Genomic DNA, 18245 nt, shown 5'->3' on the forward strand with positions numbered 1-18245 from the left:
AAACACAAAGAAAGACAAATACCATATGACTTCATTCATATGTGACATTTAAGAAAAAAAAAACAAGCAGGCAAAGGGAAAAAAGGAAAAGGAAAAAGAGAGATAGGCAAACCAAGAAAGAGACTCTTAACTACAGAGAACAAACTGATGGTCACCAAAGGGGAGTTGGGGGGGGGGGGGTTGCGGGTAGGTGATGGGAATGAAGGTGGGCACATGTTATAATGAGCACTAGGTGATGGATGGAAGGGTTGAATCACACCTGAAACTAATATTACACTGCACATTAGCTATGCTTGGGAAAGAAAAGAAAAGAAAAGAAAAGAAAAAAGAAAAGAAAAGAGAGAAGAAAAGAAAGAAAAGAAAAGAAAAGAAAAGAAAAGAAAAGAAAAGAAAAGAAAAAAGAAAAGAAAAGAAAGAAAAGAAAAGAAAAAAAGAAAAAGAGAAAGAGAGAAAGGAAGAAAGGAAGAAAGAGAGAGAAAGAGAAAGAAAGAGAAAAAGGAAAGGAAAGAAGGAAAGGAAAGGGAAGGGAAAGGAAGGGAAGGGAAGGGAAGGGAAGGAAAGGAAAGGAAAGGAAAGGAAAGGAAAGGAAAGGAAAGGAAAGGAAAGAAGGAAAGGAAAGGGAAGGGAAGGGAAGGGAAGGGAAGGGAAGGGAAGGAAAGGAAAGGAAAGGAAAGGAAAGGAAAGGAAAGGAAAGGAAAGGAAAGGAAAGGAAAGGAAAGGAAAGGAAAGGAAAGAAGGAAAGGAAAGGGAAGGGAAGGGAAGGGAAGGGAAGGAAAGGAAAGGAAAGGAAAGGAAAGGAAAGGAAAGGAAAGGAAAGGAAAGGAAAGGAAAGGAAGAGACATAACAGGAAGGAGTGAGAAGAAGAAAGGAAGAAAAAAGTAACACAAACATTAAGATATTGCAAAGGTTATTATATATGCACATATATATGCATATATATATAAGTATATATGTATAATTGTAATACACTTAAAACTGTAGACAGATATTTTTCAGAGATTTTTCTAAATCTCTGAGTAAGGACAGCAGATGGATACCGAGGGGTCCAAGTACAATTCAGAGTCCCATTGTGGGATGTTTTAAATAGTATCTTCCTGAAAAGTGACCACAACCATTGATCAGCGTCAATGGGCCGACTGGAAGTCAGTAATCCCCAGGACAGAGTGTATTCAGTGCTGCTAGTTAGAAAAACCAAAGTTGATAACATCTGTCAAAACTCAAAAATATTTTCCTAGCACTTGACATGAGAGTCAAGTAAAAATACCTGCTCTCCGGAGGAAAAGTCAGAGAACCGTGGACATACGGGATAGGAGAATAAAAAAAGAGGAGCAAGTGAAAGCTGACTCTGAAATTCTGAGCTTCTATCATGTATTCACTCAACAATGCCTAGGGAGCCCTTTTCTTTCCTACCATTTGCAGGATGGAAAGAAAGCAGCCCGATTCTGCTTTTTACCCCAGTTATTGAGCAGTATAAGAAGGAACAATTTCAGAGCATGCAATTTTATTCTGTAAGGAGCTGAAAGTCATACTTTAGTCTATAAGCTGCATCTGAGGAATTATCTAAAAATAAATTTGAAGGAAACTGATCAAAATCTTTGATGCCTTTTTTGGAGTTTACGTTGAATTGAAATGCAGTAGTAGGAACCAAGATTCAGTCACAAATGAGTCAGGTACAGAATCAATGTAGACAAATCTCTGAGTGTACCAGCATCTGGACAATTTGGAATCCTCCCATTTTCTAAACAAATGACTGTGGAGCATCACTTAAAGCCCACAATTCAAATACTTTCCATCTCAATCTGTCATATGAACTTTGACATGTTAACACTGTGCTGGAAAAGGTCACTACCAAGCAGACTTACCACAGCCTGAGAAGCAAAGTAAGAGCTATTGCTACGGAAGGAACACTACTGGCTCACCTAACCCTTGATATGATGATGTCCAACGTGTTGGGGCAAAGTTACAAAACAGATCAGTTTCATGATTCAATCCCTGGTTCTCCTTCTGTGAGCTGTGCATCCTTGACATGGTTCAGTTACAGTTCATCATCAACATTTCCAGAAAGAATACAGAGGGAAGGGGCGCCTGGGTGGCTCAGTCTGCCTTCAGCTCAGGTCATGATTTCGGGGTCCTGGGATTGAGTTCTGCGCTGGGCTCCCTGCTTAGCGGCGAGCCTCTGCTCCCTCTGTTCCTCTTCCTCCTGTGCTCTCTCTCTCTCTCTCTTTCTCTCTCTCTCAAATAAATAAATAAAATCTAAAAAAAAAAAAAAACCCAGAATATAGAGGGAAGAAGAAGAGTTGGTGGGAGACTTGATTTTATACAATCCTTCCATCACACTACGGTTAATACTTTCTAGCAAATCAGATAATGTGTACGTGACACAAGTGCCAAATAAGTAATGAAAGAATACACTAAACAGTTTACATGCTAAACTATAAATGCTCATTTCAGAGGACACCTTCTAATGTTATCCTAAAGCAAGTTCAATATGTAAAAATATCAGTCCGATCCCCCCAAAGAGTATATATAGACATAAAGATTGTTAAAGATAATCATATAAATAAATATATAATTAAACTGTACTTAGGAGAGCGACCGACAGCCATACAAGGGGTCAACCAGTATTGTAACAACCGTGGAGAAACGAACAGCCAGTGCAAACCAATTTGCTGAGAGTGAAAGAATCTAAAGGGTTAAACCACACTATCTCTGTGTTTCTCATTTTATATTCTCCCCTAAAATGTTATTTCTCCAATAAAGTGTAAATAATTTGCATTCCAAAAGCACGGGGGTGGGAGAAGGTCTGCCACTCTTGTAACCTAAGTGTACAAGATTATCACAGGTGCAGGCAATTAGCAAGCAGATTGCCCTACGCCCAGAGTCCTTAGGGACCCGTCAAAAAGCAGTAAAGAGACATTTGAGATCTCAGCTCAGTTACAAATAGAATGAAGCCGAGAAAGCTTATGCACCCTGTTCTCATCTTCTCCACTTTCTTTTGAAATTGAGAACACACATTAGGAGTTGCTTTGAAGTTAGGGCTGCCTGAATATGATATTATTGATTCCCATAGCATGTTTTTGCTCTGCAATGCGGATGTGCATTTTTCAAACATATTAAGCAAGGCTTTGATCTGATGTGTTACACCAGAACACCGTCTAGAGGCCGAAAACCATTTCTATATAAGGGTTTGCTGCGCTGAGGCAGGGGGAGACTGCTCTAGCTTGAAAGAGGTTGGAAATATCCCATCTGAAAGCTCTTTTAGTTCTCCTCAGCCTAAACATTTTACTCAGAGGGGTCAAAGGTCACCAACTGTCAAAACAAAACCAAAATTACACAGTGCTCCTGCAAGGAAGCTAAGCAGAGTGGAAACTCGGAGTTCACCAACTTGGCTCCTTAATGCAGCATGTAACAAACAGTAGAAATGCCCTTGAAAAGTAACAGGTATATTCTTACAAATCCTACTGATTTCCACAAGTCATTCAATATGTTTAGAAGATGAGACTCTCAGTTATCGATGCAGAGACTGATTTGAACTATTCTAGAAAGAGGAGTGGAGGGCTAGCGCAAACTTTGAACTGTCAGAGCAACCAGTCTGCAAGCCCCAAAGCACCAGATGGTTTCATAACCCTGAAGGTTCATAAATCTTTCTTTAAAGTTTCCAATTTCAAAAAGAGGCTGTTTTCTTTGTGGGATCGAGTAGTGGGGGAAATTTTTGCCATTAGGAATCTGACCCACAAAACCCTAATAGTCTTTTAAGCCTTCTCGCTCTACAAACTGGAGACAACCAGAGACAAACAAGAAGCTCAGAGCAGGATGTCATCTGCTAGCCGACTCCTTGTGAAGAGAAGATCGACCTGAGCTTAGATTTCTCAACCCTGACCGTCTCATCACAGCTTAAGGACGTTCTGTAAGTTTAAACATTTAGGGTCTGAGTTTATCTACTCATTACTCAGTCAGGAACTTTACAAGTAATTCTGATTTAAAAAAAAACAAAACACAATTCCAGCTTTTAAATCATATTTGGCGGAGCTCATGAAAAAAAAATGGAGAAATGACTTCTTAAAGGTCTTCCTGGATGGAAGTAACTTCAACTTTTTTTGTGAGCCAACTTTATCTCCATGCTTTTAATACACAGATGTGTTTGAGCTCCCCTCTTTCTCCTCCCTACCCAGGGGGAGACAGAGCAGACAAGCAAGAGAAGTACAGAGAACTGGAGGGAAAGAGGGGAAAGCCAAAGAACACAAGTAGCATGATATGGATAACCAGCTTATTTCATTTATAAGGGCCTGGGTGTGCGCCTGGTGCGTGGCAAGTTGATCTCAGTGGGATTCAGTATCCATCTTAAGCAGGCAATAAGTCTGCAAAAATTAGGGGCTTTGGTTTTGATATGGAAATTAGTGAATCAGGAAAGGGAATCTGTTCCAGGCAGATACATTGGTCTTGTATCACTAGGCAGCTGAAATCCACTAACACTACCATATACTCTGCTCTAGTGTCCATCTCCTATTCCATCTGAGCCTTCCTTTCATACACATATACCCTTATCCTCCTCCCCAAATCCCTCCTTCCTTATCTCAGTACATGAACATCTCATCTCCCTGTTTAGCACAATGTCTGTGGAAGGACCAAATAAAAGAGAGCATGAATATGAAATGCATAATAAACTATGAACCTTTCTAATAATCTCAATTATGATTAGTAATTCATACCCTAACATGCATAAAAGATAGAATGAAAAGTGAGACTTATGAAGAATGTCAAATGCTTAGGATTATTTACCTTACAGAAAATTAAGTCTAGGGCATCTAGGTAGCCTGGTTAATTAAGCTTCCAACTCTTGATTTCAGTTCAGATCATCATCTCAGGGCTGTGAGATAGAGCCCCACGTCAGGATCCAAGCTGGGCATGAAACCTAAGATTCTCTCTCTCCCTCTGACCCTGCCCCTAATCATGTTCTTTCTATTTCTCTCTCTTTCAAAAAAGAATTATGCCCAAGATCATTTAATAACAACATTCAAGTATATTAAGAATTATTATTAGGCTAAGGAGGAGGTCTTCAAACTCTGTGTAAAACCAGAAAAAGGAAAAAAAGAGTGACTTCAAGTGTCAAGGTATATGTAGTAAAAAATTCCAACAGTCTGGATTGTTGAATCCTGAAGTGGATGAATCATTAAAGGAGACTGTGGTCTGACTTCCCAGGAGTTGTATAAGAAGCAAAATGGTCACTGTCTGATGTGGCTCATACTTTGTAACCAAGCAAAAGGAATGAGAGTGATTAGGTCACCCCAATCATATTTTCCAATTCCAAAATGTCAAAGTATTATATATTTAAAAACCTTATGCAAAGTCCCTATAACTCCAGTATAACACACACACACACACACACACACACACACACACACATTAAAAAAATAAAATCTATTAACTTGAAAATCAGCTTAAAATTCAGTTATGCTGACAAGTAATAAAAAATATTTTTAAGATAAAATATGAGCACACAATAAATGCAAACTTTACAAAGGCCATTTCAGTCGACACTTCTGCTTACAAGACACTCCAAGGGGTTTAAAATTGTATCACAGGTGTGGTAATAGCAACACAAGGGCAAGTTTCTCTTTTTATTTGTATCACCATAAAGCCTTTAGAACCTGAGTTGTCAAAAAAAAATATTTTTTAAGGATTTTATTTTTTTAAGTAAACTCTATGCCCAATGTGGGGCTCAAACTTATAACCCTGAAATCAAGAGTGGTATGCTCTGACTGAACCAGCCAGATCCTCCCCCAAAAAATATTTTAGCCAAATCAAGAACTTCCAATTTTTCAGGGGCCAGTCATCATGAACATGGTCATAGTACATCCAGACAAATGTTAACAGCATCCTTGTTAATAGATCCCTCAGCTACACTTTACATATACGTACATATTTTATTTCATTTTTAATTTTTTTTAAGAAAATGAAGAGGAGAAGTTATAAATTCTCTTTTGACTTCAAGGTTTTAGAGTATGGTATTTTCACCTCTCTCATTCAGATTTTGCACTGAAAGAAAGAGAAAAGAATTACAGTAATAAAAAGAAGTCTACTTTTTAGATCTTTTGTGTAGTGGATTGTGAGACCCTGATTTCAGTTCCAGGACTATAGCTTTATTGTACGGTGTGTGTGGGCGTGGGGGGGGCATATATACACATACATACAAGTTCCACTGCTGCTCAAGCAACCTGAAAATTTTCATATGCTGCCTATCTAGTCCTGACAGGAAGAGTCCAGGTAGGAAAACAAAATCCCTCCTATAGCATTACCTCAACTCTTTTTAATCTCATCAAGAACACAAGTGAGAGAGAGGGTGGTTATTATTCCACACCAGCTGTTTCAAAAGATAGGGAACTTTGGCATGTCTGGGGCCTGCATACCCACTTATACCAATGACCATTTTGGGGAAGATTGCCCTGTTGACTGGACCTAAAAGAGATGGCACCTACAAAAATTTTAAAAAATCAAAGAACAGGCCCTTTTAAAACTGAAAGAGGTTGCTTTCCAACTACCATTTACTACTTATATGTTAACCCTTTGGCTTAAATAATACTCAAACTACCCAGTAAGCTCTCAATACCACTTCCCAGAAAATGCTGTCAAGAACAAGTTTTTTCTCCTACACAAACACCAATTTGAATAGATCAAATGTCACAAACAGTGAATAATTAAGAAGAATAAGAGGTTTTTCTTTTTTAATTGAGGCATAATGAACAAATAAAATTGGAAGACGTAAAAAGAAAATAAAATTGTAAAATGTTTAAAGTGTATAAAGCTCATGATTTGATCCCCCTTCCCACTGGGTTAATTAACACATTCAACACCTCCTACATTTGCCCTTTTGTGGTTGACATTTAAGTCCAATTCTCCTAGGTTTCAATTACACAATACAATCTGAGCAAGTATTGTCACCATGTTATACATTAGATCATCAGACCTTATTCATCCTAGAATGGAAAGTTTGTAACCTTTTATCAATCTTTTCCTATCCCCCATCTTACCCTCCCCAGCTCATGGTAATCACTTTTGTACCCTGTTTCTATGAGTTCAACTTTTTAATTTTTTAAGATTCCACATATAACTGCTATCATGCAGTATTTGTTTTTCTCTGTCCTGTTTATTTCATTTAGCGTAATAACCCCCAATTTCATTCACATTGCTACAAATGGCACAGTTTCCTCCTTTTATGGCTGTATAACATTCTACTGTGTGTGTGTGCGTGTGCACACACACACACACACACACATACACACACATCACATTTTCTTTACCTATTCATCCGGTCATCAACACTTAGCTTGTTTCTGTATCTAGGCTATTGTGAATCATGCTGCAATAAACATGGGAGTACAGCTATTTCTTGAGAGAATAGTTCCATTTCTTTAGATTTATACACAAAAGTGGGATTACTAGATCATATAATAGTCCTATTTGAAATTTCTAGAGAAACCTCCATAGTGGTTTTCTGTAATAGTCACACCAATTTACATGCCTACTGACAGTAGGCAGGAGCTCCCTTTCATGCACATCCTCCTCAACACTTTCTATTTTTTGTCTTTTTGATAGTAGCTATTTTAAAAGGTATGAAATGATACCTCATTGTGGTTTGATTTGTATTTCTCTCATGATTAATAATGTTGAACATCTTTTTACTCTCTGTTAGCCATTACGATGTCTTCTTTGTGGGAAAAATGTCTATTCAGGAAAATTGCTGTATATAAAAGAGATAAACAAAAATCAGTTGTGTATCTATACACCAACAATAAGCTATCAGAAAGAGAAGAAAACTATTCCATTTATAATAGCTTCGAATGAATAAAATAGGAATAAGTTTAACACAGAAGGTGAAAGACACTGTAAACTATAAGACATTGTGTAAGAAATTGAAAAAGACACAAATAGAAGGAAAGATATTCCATGCTCATGAATTGGAAGAATAGTGTTAAAATCTCCTTACTACCCAAAGTGACCTACAGATTCAATGTAATCCCTATCAAAGTCCCAACAGCATTTTGCACATGTAAAAAAACATCTTGAAGTCCATATAGAACCACAAAGACACCAAATGGCCAAAGTTTTCTTTTTCTTGAAAAAGAAAACCTAAGCTGGAGGCATAGTAGTTTCTGATTTCAAACTACACTTCAAAAATATACTAATCAAAATAGTATAGTATTAAAAATGACACAGAGATCAATGGGATAGAATAGAAAGCCCAGAAATAAACACACAATATATACAAGCAATTAACTTATTATGAAAGAGCCAGAATCTCCAATGGGAAAGGACAATCTCTACAGTAAATGGTGCTGGAAAAGCTGGATAGCCACATGGAAAAGAATGAAACTGTACCCCCATCAATATAAGACCTGGAATCATAAAACTTCTAGAAGAAAACATAAGAGGTTATCTCCTAGACAGTAGTCCCTTTGACATTGGTCATGGCAGATCTTTTTAGATTTGACACCAAAAGCAAAGGCAACAAAAACCAAAATAAATAAGTGGGACCACATAACTAAACAAGCACAACAAAGGAAACCAAAGGAAATCATCAACAAAATGAAGAGGCAGCCTAAGAAATGGGAGAAAATATTTGTAAGCTACATACATAGTAAGGGGTTAATACATAAAATATATTAGAAACTCATATAATTCAACAGCAAAATAATTTTTTTTTCCAAATGGGCAAAGAAGAGTAAGAGTTTTGATAAATTTCCAGATCAGACTCCAGATGATAGGCATGGCAAGCTTATCCTACCAGAGTAACAAAGGCCTTCCATGTCTCCTGGGCACTACTTTTTTATTCATTTCCACCCATCCGTTTTTTTTTTTTTTTTCACCCGTTTTGTGATTGCAGTCCCTGCACTCAGAAGCTATCACCCTAGAGTGAGCTGTAACATGGGCCCCAGAAGAGCCCCAGTGTGCAATAACTAATATTCACATAGTTACTAATAGGTATATGAAAAGCAAGGTAACATCTATGGTTCAACAACCCATTGCTCTCTAAATTTTATTTCAAAACTGAACGGCATAGTCAGGAAAAATGAGTTAGGGGACCTCAATAATATATGGATAAAAAATAATGAAAAAATGGCAGCCTTAATGAATTATATGGTTTGGGGGAGATTTATTATCACTGTTGTATTTTTATCTCTTTTAATTCTCTGGTACATCAGGTTAATGATATACTATGAAGATTAATACCGACACAGAGGCACATGGTAATGAAATCAGAGTGAATAGAGAAAGACAAAGACAGAATATATGAGGCAGGAAGTGGAATTTTAGAAAGTCAGCAGTGGGATCCAAATGAAGGATGGTTTGCCTAGAGACAAAGCAAAGTTCTCAAAGTTGCTTAAGAAGCTGAGAACAAGCCAGAAGTGAGGAGGCCAGCTTAAGTTATATAACAGAAGAAAAAGTAAGTTCATAAACAGACGATGAAGCAAAAAGCCAAACTTTAAGAGAATCTGAGAATAGTATACATGTAGGTATGAAAATTTAGGAATGGAGGTAGGTCTGAGAGCAAATACACTCATCAGCATCAGGAAAACCAAAACACAAATGACCATGAAAAATAAATCACCAATGCACTCAGGTGTCTGCCAAAAAAACAAGGGAAATCATTATGGAGCCAAAATACAAAAGCTTATGCAAATGTCTGGGACCAGAGGATCCTTAGGCATGGGGTTTGGTGGATCAGAAAATGGAAGAGACTCCAGCACCAAGAACAAAGACTCTGAGGCAGGAGTCAAATCTGTGCACTTCTGGGAACTAGCCCAATTCTAATGCTTGAACACTATAACACCTAAAAGTGAATAAAGGCAGAGTTTGAATGTTGCTATGACACCGAGTTGAATAAAATAGTATTTGTCAATTTTTCTTGTTGAACTCTAAAGGTAATGCGTATTTATCCAGTGATTATTGAGGTCTTCGGTTCAAAGTCTGGATGACCTATTGAGAATTTCTTTAGTGATTTTTACATACTTCAATAGGTTATCTGGTCATAAAAGAACAATTTTAACCGAACAAAATCATACATTTGCTCATCTACCAGTGAATGATCAATCAGACAAAGATTTTATGCCATACTTATTGCTACACATAAAATGTACTCAAGATAATCCCCCAATTGCTCTATAGCAATTAAACGTATATTTATATTTGTGTATAACACATGTAAATATACACAGAAATACATGTAGACAAACATATATATATGAGCTATTATTCCCCTTAATTTGCCACAATAAGCTCTAAGTATGTTGAGAGATACAGTCATATATTTCTCTAACTCATTCTTTTTTTTTTTTTTTGAGGGCCATTTCTTTTGTTTTAACCACCTAATTATAAATAACAATTTTGCTCTTACAGATGATGGCCATTTCCAATTGACTAAGAGCATAGAAAATCTAATAAGTGCTGATATCTTATCCTTAATTTAATTACCACTCTTCTGATCAATTGGAAAAACAATCATGTTCAGATCTCATTCAGGATGATAAAATCTCTCTCATTCATCAGTCTTTTCCCAGGCTAAATTCTTTCTCACTTCAGTCTTGAATTCCACTTATTTACAAAGGTCACTAGCTCATTATTCTTCCAAGTTTGAATCAGGTTCTCAATATACTTTTTCCAGTTCCAGGGGCAAAAAGGATATCAAAGTTTATTAAAACTTGATGACAACATGAAAGTTAGATCAGACCCGACTAGAGCAGTTTTTGCAGGCATATTTTTTAAATTCTCTTCTCAGAAACATTTTTATCATGAAATATTAAAAATGAAGATTTTTTAAAACAAATAGGGACATTAAAATACTTTATTTTTTTTTATTTTTTTATTTATTTGTGATAGGCACACAGTGAGAGAGACAGGCAGAGACACAGGCAGAGGAAGAAGCAGGCTCCGTGCATCAGGAGCCTGACGTGGGATTCGATCCTGGGTCTCCAGGATCACGCCCTGGGCCAAAGGCAGGCACTAAACCGCTGCGCCACCCAGGGATCCCTAAAATACTTTAGATAAAAAGGACACTTGCCTATCATCTGATATCCTTTTTACAAAAAGGAAAATAAACATTTTAAAAAATTCAATTGAAATTTTTTTATCCAAGTGCAGCAACATAACTTTATATAAAATAGATCATGGATTATCTTATAACCATAGGGATGTTTATAATTTTCAGTGTGGGATATCAAAAGATTTGTGTTTTGTTGGATTTCAAAGGAAGATTTAATATCCTCCAATGTGCACATACCTGAATCTCCTAATATACTTTCTCTTTCTGCTGGTCTTAGAAACTCTGGGTCAAGAAAATAGAAAGAAAAAAGAGAAAGAGAAAGGGAGAGATTAGAGGGAGGAAAGAAGGGAAGGATGAAAGGAGGAAAAAACAGAGAGGGAGGGAGAGAGGAAGGGAAGGAGGGAGACAGACAGAACACAAGCAAGTGAGCAGGAGAGAGAGAAAGGAGGAAGAGCCAGGAAGGAAGAAGGGGGGAGGGAGGCGGAGAAAGGGAAAGAGGCAGAAACATACTGAAACATACTGAAGAACACCAAATGCAAGCATTTCTAGAAGACAGGCAATATTCAGAAGAAGGGAAAGACAAGGGTGATTTCTCTGTATTATAAGACTTTCAACTTGAGGGAAGACTGCAGTAAAGTTCTTCTAGGTGGCTAAAACTTTCTTGGAAATCCTACAACTACTCTGGGCAATTGAAGCCACTTGAAAATGAGCAGACAATTTCAGAAAGGAAAGACTCAGTGAAGAGGAGACCCAAATTCTGTATAAAGTCTGTGCAAATTTCTGGCTGACCTCTAGCCAACTTCAATCAGCACAGATAAGAATTAAAGCACTGAACTAAGGTTTAAATTGTCATCCAAGAAATGTAGATTGAAGCTTGATTCTTGTTAAATTAATTGCCAGCTAAAACAAGCAAGCAAGAAAAATGCAATACTCTTCAATTAACTATTTTGAAATCCAAACACAATATATAATTTACAATGACTGTAATATGAAATTGATGGGAAGAAATGAAGAAATAGGAAAATGTCACTTATTTTCAAAGGAAAAGTCAATTTGCAGAGTTCGATCTTGAGATGACTGAGGTGTTTGAGCAAACAAGAATTTTAGAACAATTATTATATCTATAATCAATAATATGAAGATAAATATGATCAAAATGAATAAAAGAAGAGAATTACAGCAGAGAAACAGAATTAAAAAGAAACAAATGAGAATTCCAGAAAAGTGCAGTATTTTTTGTTTGTTTAATTACAGAATACAAATGACAGAGTCAGTAAAGTGAACGTAGAACAACAGAGATTAATATGAGGAACAAAAGAGGAAAAAAAAACAGAGCCTAAAGGACCTATGGGACAATTCTTAAAAGTCCAATTTACATTTAATTGGTGTCTCAGAGTGAGAAGAGAACATGGGGCAAAAGTATTTGAATACCACCCAAAAAGTTTTCAAGTTGATGAAAATAATAAATGTACAGATATAAGAATTTCAATGATACCCAAGCAGTGCAAATCCAAAGATTATCACATCTAAGCATATTATAGTCCAATTATTTGAAACCAAAAATAGAAAATCCATGAAACCAACAAGAAGGAACAGTACAGTGATTAATAAACATCTGACTTCTCATAAAAAATTATAGATGCTAGAAGACATTGGAATATCATATTTAAATTGTTAAACAAATATGACTAAAATTTCATTGGGCAAAGCTATCACTCAAAAGGCAAAAAAGGAGAGTTTAGATTTTTAAAATGAGAGAATTTTCATAGGCAAATTTGTACTATAAGAAGTGTTAAAAATGTTTCAGTCTAACAAGAAATGATACCAGAGGTAAATTTGGATTTCCAGGAAGCAAACACTAGAAATGCCATATTTCTGGATAAATAGATAATACTATTTCCTCTTAATTTCTACATAATATGTTTAAGGCAAAAACTATAACATTGTTTTGTGAGTTGTATCATGTATAGACATGTAACACATAGGACAAAAATAGCATAAAGAATGGGGAGGGGAGTAAATGGACCTATATATAATTGTAAGTTTTCTATATTCTATATGGAATGAAACCCTGTTGCTAACTAGCCTGGGAAAAAATATGAAGGCACACTGTATTTGCTAAGCAACTAAAAGAATATTTATTGGAATCTGAATGCAATCATAAGTCATTTTCAAGACAGTAACTGTCACTTCAATCAAATCTAAGGAAGTAAATACATTTAGACCTCACAGAATAATCATGGACTTTACATTCTTGATAAAATACATTTTATGTTGTTTCATTTCAATATATTTAACATTTTTCATAATTGCATTATATGCAGAAATTATAATAGTTCAAGAGAATCTGTAAAAGACTGATTTAGTCACAACAGTAACAAATTCCTAATTTCATTTTGATTATTAAGAGAATTTCCTGTCAATATTTCCCATTAAGGCATGTATGCAAATATTTATCACCCAACTGCTTATAGTGAGGGAGGAATAGATGTAATTTGGAAGAGTGGATGAGTAAAATGTTAATATATTCAATGGAGCATCAAAAGGAGTTAGAAATGACACAGTACAAATACATATAACAACCTGAATGCATCTTATAAACATAACAATGAAAACAATGAATAAGACAAAGAATGAAATCTCTAGGACCATATGTTTGAGATAAGGTACAAATATATTCTCACTCAGGAACAATATACATCTTACAGGAACACACATAAAGTAATTCCTATAAACATATTGGAATGATCAATTGTGGGGAAAAGGAAATAAAGGGAGTATAGAAGGGGATAAGAAGAGATAGATGATATAGATAGATGATAAATAAAAATAATAAAGGGAGCAGCTATGCATTGAACAATAGTGATAACGTACTCTGAAATAAATTACTCCTTTACCTAAGGTTCATTTAAAAAAAAAAAAGGCAGGAAAAAAAAGGAATAGAATTTCATGACATTGCTTTTTTTTTTCCCTTCTTTGCTTTCCAGCTCTGGATATTTAGGATTCACTTCCACACTAGTTTTATAACTTAAATTGATTACACATTTTATGAAAGGTCCATCAGGCAATGCTTGGTAACTCTTTGCAATCAGAATTGAGAGCATTAAGCAGAATAGTTGCAGTGACCAGAGCAGAGAATCAGGCTTCAACACCTCCCCATTCCTAAAACCAAATTAAATGTCATTCACCGGTTTTAAAAAATTTTATTTGTAATGTTATCTTAATGATCTAGGCCAGAAGTTAACAAACTATACCTTGCAGACCAAATGTAGCCAAACAAGCTGTTTTTGTACAGCTCATGAGCTAAGAATGTTATTTATACTTCAAAATGGTTATGTTAAGTACCTACGTTATATCCTTAATTTTGCCTCTGGGCTTTCAAAACCTAAAACATTTACTCTCTAGCTCTTAAGAAAAAGTTTCCTGACTCCTAATGTAGATTCTAGAAAAAAAATAATTATTTCTGATATCCTTTCCTTTGTAAGACTTGTGTGTCAGATCACAAGAAATAATTTTAGAAATGCTTTTTTGGGCCAAAGGAGGAATCTGTCACTGACTGGCAAGCCCCAAACTAGAATATGGGGAAATGTGCTGCTGGTTGAATAAAAAAAAAAAAAAAAGATTAAATGCTACACATCAAAGTTCATTTGCAGAATAATTTAAGGACAGAACATAATATCTGCACTTAGAATAGAACGATTATTGCCACCTACGTCCTGCAAGACGGACATGATAGAATCTTCCATTCTACATGCTTTTCTTATAAGGCTGGAGCCCTTCCATTGACAGCCACTCCTACTCTGTCGCCTTGAATTTGAGCATGCCAGTGACTCTGAAGGAAATGCTATGTAACTTCCAACGTTTGCGCTGGCTGAGCTTGGAACCTAGCCTCCATGCTGTGGGGAAGCCCAGACCACACGGAGAGGCCATGGGCAGGGATTCAGCTGGACAACTACAGCCGACAAACTACATCAACTAACTACCAGACATCTAGCTGAAGAAACCTTTCAGATACCTTTGGCCCTAGTTACCCCTTGGCTGCAACCGACATGAATGAAAGACCCAGAGGAAGAATCTTGACAGATATTAACAAATTGATCATTATTGTTTTAAGCCACTAAAATTTGGGAGGACTTTTTTGCAGCAATAAATAACCAGAACAACTAATTATAGTCTGTTTTACTGAAGATTCAAAGGGTATTCATAATATTATTCAACATACTAAATAAGTATTGTACACATAGGCCACTGTCCCACAGGACATATTTGACATGTGTGATTTTGTGATACCTTAGCTTGATACCTTAACTGAAGTGTGGCCATTGCTGACTTCTAATTGGGAACATTCCTGAACCATGACATATCATACTCATCAAATTTGGTTGTAAACCAATGATTTGTCACCATCATGTAAGTATAGCCCCAGCAGCCAGAAATGGAGTCAATAATAATATGAAACTTATTTTCCTTACTCAATGACTTATGCATGACACTATATAACTCCTTGATAAACAATAAGATACAATTTGTTTCAAGAAATAAGCGTATGTCTTCATTCAAAATCTTGGAGTTTACTCCTACATAACCTCTTTCTGAAAAGATATGAATTTGAAATTTGGGGCTACAATGAAAGCAGACAGCTTTAATATCATCTTTTATGAAATGTGTGCTAAAATATATCAGCTGGGAGGGAGAATACATATAATAAAGTCTTTCATAACACTACAAAACAACATTTTTGGTTTTATGTTTGGAATGATAAAGTTTCCTTTGCTTGGAATGACATTGAAGTAAACTACAAGAAAAGACTTTTGAGATTTTTTTTCCGACAAGGACAAACCCATGACATTTTCACAAAGCCTTTGGTCTTAACCTTGGAAATCTGTCTGCTTAGGATAAAGGCAAAGAAAATGAGCAGGAAAGCTCTAAAGGTGGGCTGCTGTTATTAAATGCAAATATATTCATTAAGGAATTGGCCAAACAGGAAGGTATATTCCACTTTTAATGAATTTTTTAAACACACAAATATTCTGCAGGTGTGCGTTCATAATTTAATTAACCTTTGAAGGAAGCATTGGTTATCAGTGTAAATGGACCTGGGTGATAAAATGCTATCAGACCTAAGTTTTCACCTTTTATTTTATACACATTATAAAAAAATTTAAATGCATCAAAAGTAGACCTATTTCCACTTTCATATCTTTGACCTTCTTGCAGTCACTGAAAGCCCTAATGGCATCATTTTTATGGGCTTCTTAATTTGCATCGTATTGCTAGAAATAACCCAGATAATAGAAATAATACATTTGTTTTAAGAAATATTTTCTAAAAACAGTAAGACAGGGATGAGAAATTAAAACATATTTTGCACATATCTTGCAATATACAGTGACACTGCAACGACAACCTGAATAATTTAGAAAACATACTCATAGACGTCCACTACCCCACCCCCCAGCAAAAATTGATTAAAAGTGACATAAAATTTTTAAGGTTAAAATATTCTAGTAACATTAATAAAATCTACCCATCACTGTATATGTTATAGGATTCTGATCACAACACTAAAAAATGGTTACATTCTTCTAATCATCATTGCTTGAAAAGTAAAAATTATTACTGATTTCACTTCAATCTACAAAACTTAGCAAACAATTTCATTGACTCTTTTCAACTAATTTGCTCCCATGTAAACAAAAATTTTTAAAGTTCTCACCAAAAGTAAGATACACATCTACACACACAAATGCAAAGAATACTTGAAATTGCTTGAGACACTAATGGGGATAAAATTTTGTGTATTGACATCTGAGATTAAAGTTCTCTTTAGCTGAATCCTATCAATATTGCTTTATTTTTAATACTTCATTTATATGTACAAGAATTTGGAAGATATGGTTATTTCACATACTTATCTTCAAAACATATTCTCAAATGATAAAATAGATGTTTCTATATACTTGAGACCTTAATGGGAAAGTTTTCTATAAACCAAACACAAAAACATTCTCACAATTTCATAACTGTTTCCTTTATACACATCCACGACTTTCATTTATATAAATGGTCATTATTTTCAGGCATAGCTGAAAGTAAAGTCTATCTCTTATCCTGCAGTTATTAACAGAAACTTACAGCTTATATTCACTCTCTCTATGAAATTAATGTCCCTTTCTGGAAGAAACACCCTATTTCTCATCTATTAAGTTCATCGTATAAGGTAGGAGTACAAATGGCCTGTAGAAGAGAGGACATTCAAATGCCACATCACCCATAATGGTAATAATAATATTGCTTCTCTCAAGTGGTCGACAGATAACCTTTTATTTTTTTTAATCTACAAGAATTCTTTGACTTTCATTCTACTAATGATGTAGAAGTGACAAGTGAAAAAGTTAAATGAAGATTTTATGACACATGCAAGACTCCTATTAGTAAAAGAATTCTTCGAGACCAAAATGGCAGATAAACCAAAGACCAATTTGAAGTAGAAATAAAATTAATGGCTCTTCATTCCTTATCTACATAACTCATTAAGAAATAGTTTAACAAACGTGCTGTTTTTTTTTTTTTAACGTGATTAAGAATCACACTCAAATTCTATCTGACAGTGTCAGTGTTCCTTAAAGGATTCAAAGTGTTTAAAACATTCCATTTCTCTCTCCTCTCTCTTTGGGAACTCAATTACCTTGGCATTTTTCCTTGAAGTAATGTGTTTCTCAATGTGTCTTCAAGGTCACATCTGCATCTCCTCAGCAAGACTTACTACCATCAGCTGTACATGAAGCTCAGGGGGCACAAGCATGAATGTGGAAGGCAAAAAATAATATTATCAGCATGGCAAGCAGGAGTACTGAAGTTCCAGGACAGTTCTGTCAGTAATTAAATGTGCTTACTGCATTTTCTTCACCTGTGCAATGAGCCATGTGGTTAGATGTACTCTCTAGTGCCTCTGATCTCAAATACTATGGTTTAGACAGATAAAGCCTTGTACAAGAAGTTACCCTTCAGGATGACTAATCTTCTTGATGGATAAACAGGTTGAAATTGAAGTGGACTCAGGCAGAACAAAATGGAGAAGCTAGTAAAAGTATCCAGGTCAAGATAACCTGGGATGAGGACAAAAGAAAATTTTATCAAAGTTAAGGAGGCAGAATCATTGCAACTTAGGAACCGATGAAGTGGGAGTCAAAGGAGACGAAAGAAA

The 18245-nt window shown here is 35.6% G+C and overlaps 1 protein-coding gene across 10 annotated transcripts in view; it reads right to left on the reverse strand.

Annotated features, from left to right (window-relative positions):
- The window catches only part of LOC140626332 (uncharacterized), a 591342-nt gene that overhangs the window by 38712 nt on the left and 534385 nt on the right, over positions 1–18245 (reverse strand). Inside the window, exon 2 of one of the 10 annotated variants that reach the window (XR_012025528.1) lies at positions 7623–7738. The exons of 8 other annotated variants lie outside the window; for them this stretch is intronic. The gene's annotated coding sequence lies outside the window, so the exon portion shown is untranslated. Of the gene's footprint in view, positions 1–7622; positions 7739–17726; positions 18140–18245 lie in introns of those variants that run through there. One more of the 10 variants, XR_012025529.1, reaches the window with a different exon arrangement.

Source organism: Canis lupus, chromosome 37, assembly GCF_048164855.1.
Source record: "Canis lupus baileyi chromosome 37, mCanLup2.hap1, whole genome shotgun sequence".
In the NCBI taxonomy this organism is placed as follows: Eukaryota; Metazoa; Chordata; class Mammalia; order Carnivora; family Canidae; genus Canis; species Canis lupus.